The sequence below is a fragment of the Prionailurus viverrinus genome, chromosome A1, assembly GCF_022837055.1.
Source record: "Prionailurus viverrinus isolate Anna chromosome A1, UM_Priviv_1.0, whole genome shotgun sequence".
NCBI lineage: Eukaryota > Metazoa > Chordata > Mammalia > Carnivora > Felidae > Prionailurus > Prionailurus viverrinus.
The window spans coordinates 54,513,863-54,531,822 of NC_062561.1; positions in this window are offsets into that span (position 1 = coordinate 54,513,863).

Genomic DNA, 17,960 nt, shown 5'->3' on the forward strand with positions numbered 1-17,960 from the left:
CACAAAAATAAACTCAAAATGGATGAAAGATCTCAATGTAAGACAGGAAGCCATCAAAATCCTCGAGGAGAAAGCAGGCAAAAACCTCTTTGATCTTGCCTGCAGCAACTTCTTACTCAACACGTCTCTGGAGGCAAGGGAAACAAAAGCAAAAATGAACTACTGGGACCTCATCAAAATAAAAATCTTCTGCACAGTGAAGGAAACAATCAGCAAAACTAAAAGGCAACCAACAGAATGGGAGAAGATATTTGCAAACAACATATCAGAGAAAGGCTTAGTATCAAAAATCTATAAAGAAAATATCACACTCAACACCCCAAAAACAAATAATCCAGTGAATAAATGGGCAGAAGACATGAATAGACACCTCTCTAAAGAAGACATCCAGATGGCAAACTGACACATGAGAAAATGTTCAACATCACTCATCATCAGGGAAATACAAATCAAAACCACAATGAGATACCACCTCACACCAGTCAGAATGGCTAACATTAATAGCTTAAGCAACCGCAGATGTTGGCGAGGATGTGGAGAAAGAGAGAGGATCTCTTTTACATTGTTGGTGGGAATGCAAGCTGGTGCAGCCACTCTGGAAAACAGTATGGAGGTTCCTCAAAAAACTAAAAATAGAACTACCCTATGACCCAGCGATTGCACTACTAGGTATTTATCCAAGGGATACAGATGTGTTGTTTTGAAGGGACACATACACCCCAATGTTTATAGCAGCACTGTCAACAATAGCCAAAGTATGGAAACAGCCCAAATGTCCATCAATGGATGAATGGATAAAGAAGATGTGGTATATGGTGTGTGTGTGTGTGTGTGTGTGTGTGTGTGTGTGTGTGTGTGTATATATATATACACACACACACACACACACACACACACACACACACACAATGGGGTATTACTTGGCAATCAAAAAGAATGAAATCTTGCTATTTGCAACTACATGGATGGAACTGGAGGATATTATGCTAAGTGAAATTAGTCAGAGAAAGACAAATATTATATGACTTCACTCATATAAGGACTTTAAGAGACAAACCGGATGAACATAAGGGAAGGGAAACAAAAGTAATACAAAAACAGGAAGGGGGACAAAACATAAGAGACTCATAAATATGGAGAACAAACAGAGAGTTACTGGAGGGGGTGTGTGTGTGGGGGGGGGTGGGCTAAATGGGTAAGGAGCACTAAGCAATCTACTCCTGAAATCATTGTTGCACTATATGCTAACTAATTTGGATGTAAAATAAAATAAAATAAAATAAAATAAAATAAAATAAAATGTACATGAAGTACAAAGGAAGAAAGATAAAAATGATGGTTGACAGATGTTGGGGGAAGTCATCAAAAAGACATGACCGCTGGTTGACCCTTGAGCTGGATCCTGGCAATTGCAGGGTCCTCACCTCCTCCCCTATCCTTGGAATGTAGGTTCCACTTGCCTTCCCTGCTCCAAGAATTTGTCCCAAGAACATAGCCTTGAGATAGTGATGTGGTGCTGAGACCATCTAGATGGTATATGTGATTGAAACCAGTTAAGACCTGTATATAAACTTTTAAGATTTGGCAAGTAGGCATGGGGATCTACTTGACTTGCTGCTGCCCAAGACAAACCTTATATATAAGTTCCCTTTGCATATTAAAACTTACATCTACCAACAACAAAAACAAAAAAGAAAACTCATCTTTCCTTACCCTTGGATGGGTCTGCTTCCTCTCTTTCACTTTTTTTGAAGCATTTCAGGTATGAACATAGAAGGAGAATCAGGAAACAGAATACACTAAAATTCCATTTTATTTACCACATGGTTAAATGCGTACTGTTAGTGGAATTCATGAACTCTATACAGTTTAGTCTACCCTCCCTGTGCAAATAGCCATATTATAAGCAGAAAACCTGAGATGGAGACAAGATGGTCAGTTTGTTAGTTCAGAACTAGTGTTTGTCTATTTCTAGTATACAGGACTTAAGTTTATCTAAAATTGTAGACAAGCCTTTCCTACCAACCAAATAATGCTCTGTTCTTTACAAACAATCGCAGTTTGGAGTCCTGTTTAATTTTCTCATGAAGACAAACAGGAAGGGGAAGAAGTGAAATTCTTAAGACTGTGATATAAACAATTGCCCAATGAAAAGATGTAGACTGTTATAGCCAGGTCCTCTCTGGCCCTCTCACTCTTTCATGCTCTTCTTTTCCTGGAATTAAACCAGAAGGAAATTAATCTGGTTAGCAGGAATTTCTCTTGTTTAAAGATTATTTACAAGAAGGAAGAAAAACTATACAAAATGTTTCCTTGGGTAACAGCATAAACTGAAAATATCCAAGTCTCAGTCACCACTTCGAGCATGTGTGACAACTCTTGTTGGAAGGTCCGCCATGGCTCAAGTCTTTAAGTTGGAAGTTGGGAAGATAGAAGGACCGGATTGACTGGGAATGTCTAACTTTTCAATTCACAGTAAGAAATCAACTGTATAATGAATTCTGGCACTTCCAGATTCAAGAAAACACCAGCAATATGCACTAGATTCTCCCCTTCTGCCTATTTTTCTCTTAACTAAAAAGTCAGTGAAATCTTTAGTTTGACATATCATCAGGAGATCTGGTTTTATCTAATTTTAGATTTCTCCTCTCACTTTGTCTGAGTTCTGTTGATTCCTTCTCTGTTTCTTGGTCTTTCTGTGGAACATTTTCTTTACTTTCCTAAGAACTTTGCAGTAGGTTTTTAGATAGAGCGTGGAATGCGGGGGATCTGATCCCAGGTCGGGTGCTTCCTTTGTGGATTTTCATGTAAGTCATTTAACCTCCCAGTCTCTTGCTTTTTTCTCTCTAAATGGGACTTAAAAGTGACAACTTCATGGGGTTGACATGCAGATGAAAAGAGTTAATAAATGAAATGTGTTCAGAAAGGTTTCTAGCACATCAGAACTGCTATGCACATTTTAGATACTATCTTTATTTCCAGTGGAAGATTTAGTTCAGTTTTACCTGCATTTGTTCAGATTTGTTCACTTTTATTAACTAGTATTTTCAAAGATATTCGTGAAGAGGTTGTTCTCAGCATCATATTCTGTCAACTGCCTCTACTAATTGTTTACAGCTCAGGAAACGGTTTCTGTACTGGACATCATGGCCATGATTAATCCAACAACCATTGCCCCCTACCTTGTAAAAAGAATCCAGTTTCCTTTTAGCGAATTCTCTACCACCTTTAGGTACAACTTGGCAGAAGGTGATTTCTTCCCCTCAAGTCAAATTGGGAATTCTCAGAATTCTGAGAATTCCAAGTAGTGGGCAGTGGGCAGTGGGCAGAGTGACAAATGGAAATGGTTGGACCTGTACATTCCACCTGGATGAATTTCTCAAGTAGCTCCTTCTAACTTAGACTGTAAACACTACCTGATTGCTACCTGAATTTTCCTCTTAGTCCTGAGTGCTCCTTCTGTATTCATCCTATATTCATTTACTCAAACTTGGCGAGAGAAAACTTCTGCTACTCAAAACTTCATGTATCCTACTGGATATAGGTTCTTCCCCTGTGTGTTAGCCCTGCAGCTCTGCTTTCTACTCACACATTCTGTGCGTACCCCAGTGGTTTGTTCTGTTGTATTCTTTATGCTCTGCCCAGCTGCCTCTGTGTCTTTCCCACTGCAGCAGTTGCAAGCATATTTCATTCTAGTACATTTGGCAGAAAGAATTGTTTCTTGATTAGTATCTGAGCTGAAAACGGTTTCTCAGTTGAGCAAAATTATCAAAGCTGTACTAGACTTGTATATAATGGCCTGCTATTTCCTCAGCTCTTTCTATGGGAATCTGCTGAGGTCCTTGCTTGATAATGAGTGGGTGTGTTACGGTCATGTGCCATGTGATCACACCATCTGGCTGGTACTTATTGGCTCAGGGATGTGCATCTACCTCAAGGCAGCAAGTCTATGTTTCAGCAAGGCAGAAACTTATGACTTGCATAGCCTGGCTCAAAAAAATGTAAAGAGAGCCAATCAGATCCATCATTTAGGAATTTAGAATTGGGAAACAGACCTGCCTAAGGCAGTTAACCTTAAGGACATCATCACAATGATGTATGAAGAGATGCTTATTGTGTAGAGGGGGCTGAAGTACTCATTTGGAGAAATGTGCAGGCTGATGCAGGAAGGGACCCTTGCAAGAGGGGCAAACGAATGAAGTAATCTAGCAGAAAAAGCAGAAATGCATGAAAAATATGATCCCAAGAGAATCTTTGGTTTCTGACGGCTTTCCTTGTCTTGTTCCTGTGAGACCTGGCTAGACAGCACTACCATTCTCAAATTTCTGGGTTCTTTATATAGCCTTAAAATATTATATCCTACTCTTTTTTTCCCTATGATTTTGTGAAGCCAAATCTTTCCTGCTTAAAGCCGATACTATGACACTTTCTATTTAACACCAATAATTGTACTCTTTGGCAGTAGGATGTCAAGATTATTTCCTTTAAGCAGCATGGGAATTTTCATATAATTTTTGTTGTTTTTTGTTAAACTGTTGGCTTTGCATATGCTACACCTTCTTTCTGGATTTCCTCTTCATCTTATTGTCTAGGTAGTAGTGATCTGTTCGAAGACCCAACACAGCATTAGGCACTGGTACGTGTAGTTGGCGTATCTCACCAAGTCTCTGTGACCATTTAAGAGCACCATGGTTCAACCAGATGTTTAAAGCTCTTCAATTTTTGCCTTTAGAGAAAAAGATTAATTTGCATTTTCAAGGAGACAGTTGCTTCATTCAGATGTCATGTAATCATCCCCACCCCCTCTGCTTTTGTAAATGCCCAATTCCTTTTGAAAAATACTGCAGAAAATCTTTTAGGAGTTTCTTGGAATCATGCTGTTACAATAGTACAATGAATTTTACAAACTCTAGCTACTGAGGTAGTATTGCATGGTGGTCAACACCACAGGGTCTAGAGCTGTATTTGGTTTGATCTCAGCCTTTACAATTTTGCTAGTTGTTGCTTTGGTTAGGTGCCTTAATTTCTCTAATCTATATGTTTAAAATGGTGATAATGAGGGGCCTCTGGGTAGCTCAGTCGGTGGGGTGTCTGACTTTGGTTCAGGTCATGATCTTGCGGTTCATGGATTCAAGCCCTGCGTCAGGCTCTGTGCTGACAGTTCAGAGCCTGGAGCCTGCTTCAGATTCTGTGTCTCCCTCTCTCTCTGCCCCTCCCCTGCTCATGCTCTCTTTCTTTCTTTGTCTCTCTGTCTCTTTCAAAAATAAATAAAAAAACATCAAAAGATATTAAAATGGTGATAATGATAGTAACTGTGTATAATAGCTAGAGGATGGGATAGCCTGATAAAACAACAAAATCTCTAACAACTGTGGATGAAAAAAATACGGGAATTTATTTCTGACTTACATAATAGTCCAAAGGGAGGGGAGCAATTAGAGTGGGAAAGTGACACTGTAATCCTCACACTTAGCTGCAATATGTGGGTCCAAGGTGGCTACTAAGATTTCACCATCTTGGGGTGCCTGGGTGGCGCAGTCAGTTAAGCGTCCGACTTCAGCCAGGTCACGATCTCGCGCTCTGTGAGTTTGAGCCCCGTGTCGGGCTCTGGGCTGATGGCTCAGAGCCTGGAGCCTGTTTCTGATTCTGTGTCTCCCTCTCTCTCTGCCCCTCCCCTGTTCATGCTCTGTCTCTCTCTGTCCCAAAAATAAATAAACGTTGAAAAACAAATTTTTTAAGATTTCACCATCTCCATCTAGCAAAAAGGAGAAAAGGCTGAGAGGATCCTATGACAATTGCATTATAGGAAATACCCGGGTATTTGTACAAACATTATATCCTTACCCTTTGCTGAAGGTCACTCCTAGCCTGAAGGCATGTGGTGAAGTGTTCTATGGGTGAGCAACCATGTGCTTGGCTTCACGGCTGGGGAAGATTAAAAGAATGGCTAATAACAATATTTAGTTTTCTGCCACAGTCCTCATAAAGTTGCAGTGAGGTTTAAATTAGTTAATATAACTGAATTATTTGCAAATGAGTTAATACTCAGGAAAAAGAGTAACAAATCATATACGGATTCCTAGTTACATGTCAATTCATTTCCAAAAGCATTTACATTGCTTCTTTGGGAGGAAAATAAAAGTTTTCTCTAAAGAAACTACAGTATACACAATACACACAACATAGCACATGATCTAATTTAGTCTTGATAGTATTGACGTTTCAGAATAGTGGGTTGCTATCCTGTGCATTCTAGTATTTTTAGCAGCTCTATCCAATAGATGTCAATAGCTCCATTTACCCTTAGTTTCCACAACCCAAAACATCTCAAGACCTTGTTAAATGTTTCCTCCAGTGGGAATGGGGAGTGAGAGTGGGCAAACCTGTCTCCATTTGAGAATCATTGTGCTAATCTCATCAACTCTCTCATTATTATTATCAATGCATTTGTTGATTTCGATTAGCCTTTTGAAAAAAAAAGTATCTTTACCATTCAGGTCAATGAGTTGGACATAACATTCATTACTATTAACTAATGAGAACAGTTTAAAAATTTGCATGTCAAGACATCTTCTCTTAGGTTTTCTGAGTTTTCTGCTTGTTCATTGAATTAAAAAGAATCATGATTCTTTGTTTTCACCTGGTGTGAACTTTTTTTTTGGTCCTTCCTAAATCTCTAAATGCATCTTGAAACTTGTAAAGAGCTTTCTCTACAGTATATACCACAAAATGGCCACCAGCAGGTGAATTTGTGTTCTTTAGAGATCCGCATGGAACAGTGGGTAAATGGCTCGAGTTCCCCACAGGGACATTTGGAAAAATATTGTCTGAAAATGCCATTGAAAATCCCTCAAAATGGCAACACACATTTTTCAAATTGCCAATTATGGCTAAAGGGACTGTGATTCCTTAGTGGGTAGGAAATTTTGTGCCGCTTGATTGATCTATAATTGGTTCTTTAGGAGAATTAATGCACCCTTTCCCATGATAATATTTTCAATTATGCCCTGTGGGAACTTGGTTAAGACCGAAAATTCCCAAGCCTTTGTCTGCAAAATTCAGAGACACTTATTAAAATAATATATTATTTTGAATAGAAATCATTGTATAAAGTTTGAGATAGGAAAGGTCAAAGTTAAAAATAACTAGATTCCATTCCCTTCACCCCCAAAACTATGGTTAATATTTTGATTTATGTCCTTTTAGTCCTTCTATCATTTCCTTATTACATATAGGTGCTTCCAATTTATGTCATTGTCAAATAAAGACAATTTAATCATATTTCTCTATGTAAGACTAATTCTTTTTCTTACCTTTTTACATCATCTGGAATTTCCAAAAACTGCTAATGCAGACAGTAATGTTAATAGCACTAATAGTGGTAACAGTGGGTAATAGTGGCAACTGTTTCTTACTTTGTTGGAAATATTTCTGTCATAATCAAATGTGACATTAGCTATTTTTGAGATAACATTTTCTATCCTGTCTAGACACTCCTTACTATATTAAATAATTATCTTTTTATTCATAATTGATTGAGATTTTATAAATGAATACTGAATTTAATCACATGTATTTCAATTTCTATTAATCTTGGGTATGTTTTATCTCATTTTTGATGTAATAGATTATATCAGCAGGTTTTCTAATATTAAGCAATTATTCTATTATTGGGGTTAACTATACTTGGCTATTGTGTGTTGGTTTCATGGATCACATGATCCATGTGGGTTTCATGGATCCGTTAAGATTTTACTCTCTTTATGTATAATTTAGATAGGCTTCTAGTCATACTTCAAAGTGCAGATTTCAAAACCTGTGTCTGACAAGAAAATTTCCTGTATTATCTATCATCACTTAAAAACTCTGATCAAATCCTGTAGCCAGAAACTTGTTTTACTTATTTAAACTTAGCATTTCCTAATGATGTTTAACTACAAACTCCCAATTTTCCCAAAAAATATTTAGCATAATCCTAGATAACTCGAATTCTGTAGAACACTCTTCAGGAAGTGGTGGTTTGCTATTTTCCTGTGGGGGTTAACTTTAATGAGATGCATTTCTTCAAGAAAAGACATAAGACAGCGGCACCTGGGTGGCTCAGTCGGTTGGGCATCCGACTTCGGCTCAGGTCATGATCTCGCACTCCATGAGTGAGTTCGAGCCCCACGTCAGGCTCTGTGCTGACAGCTTGGAGCCTGCTTCGGAATCTGTATTTCCCTCTCTCTCTGTCCCTCCCCACGTTCATGTTCTGTCTCTATCTGTCTCAAAGATAAATAAACGTTAAAAACAAAAGAAAACACATAAGACAGTTTCATTTATTTTTATGTTCCTGACCAATTTAATTAGTACTGTAATTCTTGACACATTTAACTTGCTGATAAACGTATGTGGAAAGAATAAAGTTTTCTGTTGAAGGTCCTTTTTGAAAACATTGCAAGTACTTCACTCATTATAGTTCTATTTCAGTTTTTCTAATACTTTCAGAATAAATTCTGATCTCCTGTATCTTCCTCTGAAAATAATTGATATTAAAAAATTTCAAAGATATTAACACAGAACTCTATTAATATTCCTCTATAACAAAGAAAAACTCTTGTATTTAAACCTTCTTTCAAAGGCCCACTACAACATTTATTTATTTTTTTCTAAATACTCTTGTTAGAAGTTTGTGTATTTTATTAGTCTTTTTGATGAAGGCTTTTTTTCTGGCTCTTGAATTTACTTTTCTTTTCTTTTTAGAGTTTATTTATTTATTTTTTTTGAGAGAGAGGAGTGTGTGTGTGTGTGTGTGTGTGTGTGTGTGTGTGTCCCTAGCAGGGGAGGGACAGAGAGAGAGGGATAGAGGATCTGATGCAGGCTCTGCACTGACAGCAGAGATCCTGATGTGGGGCTCAAACTCACAAACTGTGAGGTCATGACCTGAGCCAAGGGAGACCCTTAACTGACTGAGTCACCTAGGCACCCCCTGAATTTACTTTTCAATTCTATTGTTACTCTGCTCTATAATTTATTACCTTTTGTCTTTCATTATTTCAAGATATTTTGTTCTTTACTTTCCCAATTTTAGTTGAAATCTGATATATTTTGATTATTTCTTACTTATAAATGAGGAATTTAAATTACGCATTATGAGTACCCTTTAAAAAAATCCTTAAAGTCAGGTAGCTTTCACACTTTCCTAATTTTTAAAGTAGTCTTAATTGTAATATTGCAGAAGTAATTTTTTTCTTTGTTTTAAAATTATTAGGAGTTTAGAAAATAAATTCTTTGTATGTGAAGCAACATTTTTAAATTTTATTTTTATTTTTTTAAGTAAGCTCATGTCCAGCATGGAGCCCATTGCGAGGCTTGAACTCACGACCCTGGGATCAAGACCTGAACTGAGATCAAGAGTAGGACACCTGGGGCGCCTGGGTGGCGCAGTTGGTTAAGCGTCCGACTTCAGCCAGGTCACGATCTCGCGGTCGGGGAGTTCGAGCCCCGCGTCAGGCTCTGGGCTGATGGCTCAGAGCCTGGAGCCTGTTTCCGATTCTGTGTCTCCTTCTCTCTCTGCCCCTCCCCCATTCATGCTCTGTCTCTCTCTGTCCCAAAAATAAATAAACGTTGAAAAAAAAAATTAAAAAAAAAAAAAAGAGTTGGACACCTAACCAACTGAGCCACCCAGGCACCCTGCAACACTTTTTAGAAAATTAAACTTTAGTCATAAAGTTCTGATTTTAATGAATTTAGTGGATTTATATTTTCTTTTTTAGCAATGGTGGAAAAAGTTGTCAATGTGCCTCCTCATTTTTGCTTGACATGACAATATATTTGGTCATCGCACACACACACCTATTTACTTCACCTCCAACTTACTCTTCTGGGACTTTGTTATCAATAGTTCCATGTCTTGCTGATTTCAAGTCTATAAGGAAATCGATAATAGTCTTTTTTCAAAAAAGATTGAATAGCCCATCTTAGATCACTTTAATTATTGCAGCAGCTTCTTTAAATTCTTCTACAGCATAATTATCTATATAAATGTGAATCTTTTGTATCCATCCATTTACTTTTTCATTCTCGTTTGTTTCACAAGGCTTGGCATATTGTTTTCAAAGAGCTACAATTCCTCCTGTCCAACCAGCCCCTTAGAAATGTGCCTTTATCACTCTTTTTATCCAGAGAGAAAGTCTCTTTGCCCTTCTTTTGATCTGTGCTGGTCGTGTGATCTGCTATGACCAGTGGAATACAAGAGTGGTGACACTGTGTGACTTCTGGCTTTATGTGTTAAGAGGTTTTGGTGTTTCCATGCCTACCCTTGGAAAGATTCTCTGTTTAGACAACCAAATGGTAAGAGTAGATTAAGATTACTAATTGCAGAGACAGATTATGTGGGGAAGAGTTGCTAGCATCAGAGCCCGAGATATGTGAGTGTGCCATCTTGGACCCTCCAGGCCCCGTTAAGCTATCCAGCCAATGCTATATGGAACAAGAGCCAGGTTTTCTCTTACAAATCTTGCTCAAGTTCCTGAACTGCAGAATGATGAGCACTGAAATGGCTTTTGTTTTTAGCTAGTAAGGTTTGGAGTAGAACCACTATAATGTAGAGACAAAAAAATAGGTAGGTATGAAGCCCTGGGGAGAAGAGAATGTAAATTAATCATGCCTAATTTTAAGGCAGTTTAACTTATTTGTTCTGAATTGTGTATCTTGGCCTTCTTAGAGTAAAATAAATAATACCAAATAAAGAAAACTCAGTAGTAAAGGAATGACAATTCCACATTTTCTGTATCTAAGAAAAACACCACAAATTGAGGAAACAACTATTAAATGACAGCTATGCAAAATGTGACATCAATATACTACACAAAAATCTGTGGTCTTTTATCATGAAGGGAACATAAAAGCTAGTTTCTGAGTATAGTATAATATTTCAAAGCATGTGTGCATCATTAAAGGTTTTACTGTTTTGACTCTTCCCTTCCTTCTTCTCTTTCTTCCATACCCCCTTCCTTCTAGTGTATGGCTAGCCATTATAAAAGAAAAGAATCCTAAGTACCAAAATGGATTTTTGGTCCTGTTCCTTTAAGTAACTACATTCAACATTTTGATTGGTTGAAAATGACTCCCTATCTTACTGTCACCTCTGACAGCTACACATGGGAAGTTGTGTCTTTATTTATCTATTTTTATTTCTTCCATTAGTGTCTAAATAACAGCAGCTTGTACTGAATTACCGTAGGGATTGTCTCTCCTTCTTTGAAAAGAAAGTCATTCATTAGGATGCCTTACCTTTACCAAGAGACATGCTCTCAGCCTCATGATGGCTGGCAGCCAGAGAAGCAATTTCCTTCCTTTTAAAAGGGGTTGGAAAGCATCTGATGGTATCAGGAAGAGGTATTTCAGTTTTCAAGGTGAAAGAACACTTGCTTCTTTTATAGATAATGGAAGAAATAAGATACATTAGTGAAAGGCAGAGGGCATACCAATTAAAAATATCCAGGAAGGGCAGGACATAGTCTGTCCACATGTTATCTCAATGTAAATTAGCAGAGCAGGTAATGACACTAGTTTTCTCCTTTACAACTTAAATAATTCAGCTTAAGACAGGTTTTATTTTTAGAAATATTTTCTATACCAGAACAACTGATCATACAATATTTATTACTTAGAAGTCTTTACATTTTGTTTTCCTTTCTTAGACTAATATTAAATGTATAGAATTAGTTATAATGCTGGGAGGGGGGGAGAGGTGGGAAGGAAACCCCTTATTTTATCCTGGCCTTTAGAATTTGTTTAAAAGACAGAGATTCCTGGAACTAGCAGATGTAAGAATTATAGCCATTGAAATTATCTTTAATTGTGAATCAAGATAAAAAACATAAATTAAAACCCATGGAGGGTATGCAATTAATATTTGTTGTCTACCCTTTCCCACATACGCTTTATACAAACATTGTCCAATAGAAATCTCTGAGCCACAAATATGAGCCACCTGTGTAATTTTAAATTTTCTAGTAGGCATAATTTTTTTTAAAGATTTATCTATTTTTGAGAGAGAGAGAGAGAGTGAAATTGGGGAAAGGGCAGAGAAAGAGGGGGACAGAAGATCCGAAACGGGCTCTGTGCCGAGGGCAGTGAGCCCAATGCCGGGCTGGAACTCACGAACCACAAGATCATGGCCTGAGCTGTAGTTGGACACCCATTTTGCCCATTCCCCTACCCCACTTCCCTCTGGCAACCATCAGTTTGTTCTCTACTTTTAAGTCTGATTCTGCTTTTTGTTTGCTTATTAATTTATTTTTTAGTTTCCACATATGAGTGAAATACGGTTATCTCTCTTTCTAAGTTTTACTTATTTCCCTTAGCACGAGATATTTTATATTCTTGTTTATACTGTCCTAGAGATCTGTTGTGTATAGATCCTACATGTAACATATCTCCTTTAGCTACAGTAGCCAAGATACGGAAGCAACCGAAATGTCCATCAATGGATAAAGGGATAAAGAAGATGTGGTATACACATATAATGGAATATGACTCAGCCATAAAAAAGAAGGAAATCTTGCCACTCACAAAAACATAACTCAAAATATATCAATTTCCATGCAAAGAATCATCTAGAACAGTTTTCCTAATACATTTTTTTTTTTGTATTCAGAGCTTTCTGAGTTTCCTAGGGTAAGCACCTACTATTCTGTAGGAACTTTTTGAAACCAGATGTTATAAAACAGAGGACACACATTATATTCTAATGCTCATAGTCCAATGTAGAAATGCAAAAAATTTTTATTTGCTAAAAATACAGTTTTGCAGGGGCGCCTGTGTGGCTCAGTCAGTTACGCATCCGACTTCGGGTCAGGTCATAATCTCACCATCAGTGAGTTTGAGCCCCGCATTGGGCTCTGTGCTGACAGCTCAGAGCCTGGAGCCTTCTTTGGATTGTGTCTCCCTCTCCTCTGCGCCTCCCAGCTCATGCTCTGTTCTCTCTGTCTCTCAAAAGTGAATAAATGTTAAATTAAAAAAAATAAAAATATAGTTATGCAGAGAGATAAGTGGAGGTGTAGTGAAGAAGTGGTTACATTTAGTTGGGGCATGGTCCCAGAAGACTTCATACAAAAGTTGATTTCAAAGAAGCATTTTAACTATAGATGTTCCCAGTTGGGCGTGGAGATAGGGAAGGAAAGGTAAATGTAATTCTGGAATGATGATGCAATCTTAATGGAAGTACAGATGTGCAACCCAGAAGCTGGAAGAAATACATTATGGTTAATGTGTTGAACACAAGATGATACAGCAAGTGGCAAGGCAGGATAAGTCGCTACTTGCCTGGTTATGGAAAGCCGGGAGCTTGTGGGCTTGGGCTTTATTCCACAGGTCACAGGAAGTTCTTGAAAGATTTTAAGCCATTGAGTAAAATGTCAAGATTTGTATTTTAGGTTAGATAACCCTCATAGCACTGTTGAAGATGGATTCAAGATGCTGGCAGCGTGAGGAACGACCCTGAGAGCGGGGGTATTCCTGCTGTCTGTGAAAGCGCTGAGGAGATGAGGCTTTGAGAAGAGACAGCCATGGGCAGAAAGAAGGGATGGGACAAGTAAAAGGAGAGAGTAATAAATGTCGGTGCAGGTGACAGATGTGAGGCTGAGGATGAAGAAGGAGACTAGGATTATTCCCAGGTTTGGTTCTCAATTTCTGTCTGAATTACTCTGGTTTTCAAGAAAGAAGAGAACCCAGAAAGATAAGGGCATCTGGGAAAAATTCTATGTATGATTCTTGTCATTTTAAGAGCTCCAATCAAGGAGGTATGGTAGGTGTTTGGGCACCTATTTTAGCTAAAGTCATGGATGAGGATATCAGAGAACGTCTGGCAAGAAGAGAAGATCAAAGACAAAGATGGAAGGACATAAAGCTTCAACAAGTGGGCAAGCAGAGGAGGCTGAGGGATATTTAGAGGTAGGAGGAGAACAAAGGGGAACAACAAGCATGTTAACAGTGACACAGAGTGCATGCACCTAATTCAAATGAAATAAGGACTGAAAATAACCCATTAGAAAGTTGTGACATTTACTGCAACATTCACAGAGTCATGGGAGGATAGAAACTTAAATTTTAAGTCATTTGAAGAAGTTAATGGCAGATGGTGGAGACAGCAATTTCAGGTCATCCTTTTGAAGGCTTGGTCACCAAGGGGAAAGCTGGGATAATGTGTGCAGTAGCAAATGATGGAGATGATGAGGTAAGGTCTGATTTTCTTGATTACTTAATTAATCTATAAGATGGGAGAGCCATTCTGAGCATGTTTATAGCACATAAATCAGGAGCTGAAAGTGGGAGAGAAAAATTATACAGAAAGAGAACATAACTACTGGAACAAGTTCATATCAAGAGTAAAACCTACCTTTGAGGAGGAAAAAAGACAGTTTCCTCTAATACTAAAAATGGGTGATATGGTCTGTGAAAACTGTCTTATTTAAAATCTGAACCTCGTGAAGGTAGCAGTTTCTGAGAACATTACATGAGATGATATGTGCTTAAGTGCTCTACACACATGATGTGATTAATGCTGATTTACCTATCTGCCCCAAACCTTATAATTTTCTCTTTTCAGTACTTGTATCTTGTAATTTTTCCCCCAACATTTTTCTTGGCACCAGGAAAATTCCCTCTGAAAAAACCATTAGTATAGACTCTGGTTTCAATTACTACGATTGCCCATTACTTCATCAACCTCAACACTCAGCAGCCACAGACCTGGTTAATTTTAAGTGAGAGCTTCTTTCTCCAGGTCCAGGCCTTGTTCCAAGCTTGTTCCAGTACTGTTTCTTAAACAAAACAAAAAACAAACAAACAAACAAAAAACCCCACGATGCTTAAATTCCAACAAAGTTATTTCTGAAAATTACTTTTTAAACAAATATAGTAAGTAAGGAAGTAAAATAAGTAAATGTATAGTTTTGATATTTACATTCCAACATTTCTACAAGGCTTTTAATGAAAATAGTGTCTGTTTCTCTCTCCTTTTTTCTACCTTGCCCAATCAGTTTCAAATCATCTTTGCTTTTTTTTTGATATTTGCTTATATATTTTTGAAAAATAATCTTACTTTAATAAGATAGCTATACTTTTTTAGTTTTAGAAATGATGGGTTCACTTACTACAGTGAAAGACAAAGTTTAATTCCTTCATATCCCCCAATCTCCACTTTCTTCTCCTGCTTTTCCAATATGTTTATTTTTGATTGGTCAGTAATCAGTTTTTACATTATTGTGAGTGTGTAAATATTTTTCACAGCTAACTCATGTAAATTATTATGTGTACCTTTCCTTGATTTGATATGTTTTTATTTTCGGTTTGCCTTTAATTGATTTAAAAATTGTGTGTGTGTGTGTGTGTGTGTGTGTGTGTGTGTGTTGTTTTAGTTGCTTGATTTTCTACATACCTATTACTTATTTATCTCCAACTCTGCTAAAGTATAAATGTCTTCTCAATATTTTAAACATATAGGCATTTCTATGAATTCTATCTTCTCTGAGATATCCTTCTAGTATAGTTTTCTTCTCCTAGTCTTTTTTGGACTGACTACTCTCTTGGCTTTTTGCATAGCTATTGTTGTTTTGGGATGTTCCTTCATCATTATCCTAGGAACTTCCATCCTTTTTCAAATGCATTGGTTCCCCTGTGTGTAAATCCATGTCTTTCTTTTTCTTGATTTACACCTTGTGTGTGTGTGTGTGTGTGTGTGTGTGTGTGCGCGCGCGCGCGTGTGTGTGTGTGACGTGTCTTCTATTAATTTCCTGAGAAAGCACTCAGGAGGATCAAGTTTGTGGTACTTTATAAATACGGTATGTCTTTTTTAATTTTTTTAAGTTTATCTATTTTTAGAGAGAGAAATAGTATGAGCGGGGTAAGGGCAGAGAGAGGGAGGAGATGAGAGAATCCCAAGCAGGCTATGCACGATCAGTGCGGGGCTTGACTCACAAACTGTGAGATCATGACCTGAGCTGAAATCAAGAGTCAGACGCTTAACTGACTGAGCCACCTAGGTGCCCTGTAAATATGGTATGTCTTTATTCCACTGTCACCCTTTATTTCCAGTTTGGCTGTTGTAAAAATATAGGATAAAAATAATATTCCTAATTTTGAATCAGTGTTTTATTTGTTTATCTAGTGTTGCTACTGGCAACTTTGATGTGGGTTTTTCCTCTCTGGAAGTATTGTCCATGTTCTAAGTTTTAAAGTGATATACATTGGTGTGGGTCTTCCCCCCTACCTCCCCACCCCCACTCCCAGCCCTGCATTGTGTTAGGCATTCAATGGACTTTTCACTTTGAACATTAGTTTTAGAACATTTGTTAAATTATCTCCTTGCTAATCTCCTTAGCATAATTTTTTCTGTTCTCTCTGACTTTCCTATTATTCAGATAATGAGCTTCTTAAATTGATGCTCTATTTTTTCTTCTGATTTGATTTTTTACATTTAGGCTTTTTATTTTAATTTGTTAGAGATTTCCTTAAGTTAAAATTCAACATTTTCTACTTAATTTTTTTACCATGTCTGCTAATATTTTTAATCTCCAAAAGTTTTCCTTTACTTGTCTGGATATTTATTTTTTTTACTATCATGGTCTTTTTTTTTTTTTTCTGAGGAAGTAAAATTTCCTAGCTCTAAGAGGTAGAAGTTAAACGTGCATGCACACACACGCATACACACGTGCATGCACATACACACATACACTTACAGCTTTCTAGTGCTTCCATCATTTTATTTTCTCTACATTTGTTATTTCTGTTTGGTCTCCGTCTTTCACTTTAGAGGCTTTCCTCAGATGTCTGGGGATTCTTGGCCACATATAAGTATGTAAGAATGAGTCACTAAACATCTAATTAGATACTTACGGGCTTGTCAACTGGTGCACCTCCTTGGTGGGTGATCTGGCCTTGCTGTTTGGTCAGTGAACTCCCGACTGATAATGATTTTTGGGTCTTTTCTTTCAGTCTGGTTCGATTTCCCAGAGAAGAATTATCCAGCCTCATACCAGGAGGGTCTAACACTGGATGCTAGTATTCAGAGAGTTAGGTTAGGGGAGAGATCAGGAAGGCCTCATGTGTTCTGTGTGCAGCCCATGAAGATAGAAATGTCCTAGCCAGGACCTGTGTCCTCTACTGCAGTGTGCCCTCTGACTCTTTTACAGAAAGGAAACCCCAGCCTTCCATAGAAGAGGAAGCCGTGATGCAGGTAGGGATCTGGTTCTCTTCATGTAGACATTCAATAATCTTATATTTAATTAGCTTTAGGTTCCTGGATACTAGTGATGGCAATTCTGGAGAATTCCTGAGTTTTGCAGTACAAATAAGTTTGCTTCTGGGGCACCTGGGTGGCTCAGTCGGTTAAGCGTCTGACTTCGGCTCAGGTCATGATCTCACAGTTCGTGAGTTCGAGCCTTACAATGGACTCTGTGCTAACAGTTCAGAGCCTGGAGCCTGCTTCAGATTCTATGTCTCCTTCACTCTCTGCTCCTCCCTCGCTAGCACCCAGTCTTTCTCTGTCTCTCAGGGATTAATAAGCATTACTGGGTGTTATATGTAGGGGATGAATCACTGGATTCTACTCCTGAAATCATTATTGTGCTATATGCTAACTTGGAAGTAAATTAAAGAAAAAAACAAAATAAAACAAAATAATTTTGCTTCTGCTTCTGGACATTCTTTATGAATATCTTGCAATTCACCTTTCTTCAGGCTAAGGCAGTTACTGTTTGTCTATTTGCTTTCTAGCTTCCAAAATTGTGTCATGATATCTTTTCTTGCATGACGTTTGTATTTGTCATTTAATGCCTTAAAATCCACTGAGTTATTTTAGTAGAGTGTCATGAAGAAACAGAGGTAAGCATGCATTGGTTCGGCTGTACAATTTAGGCCATTTAAAACACACACACACACACACACACACACACACACACACACTTTCCTTTCCA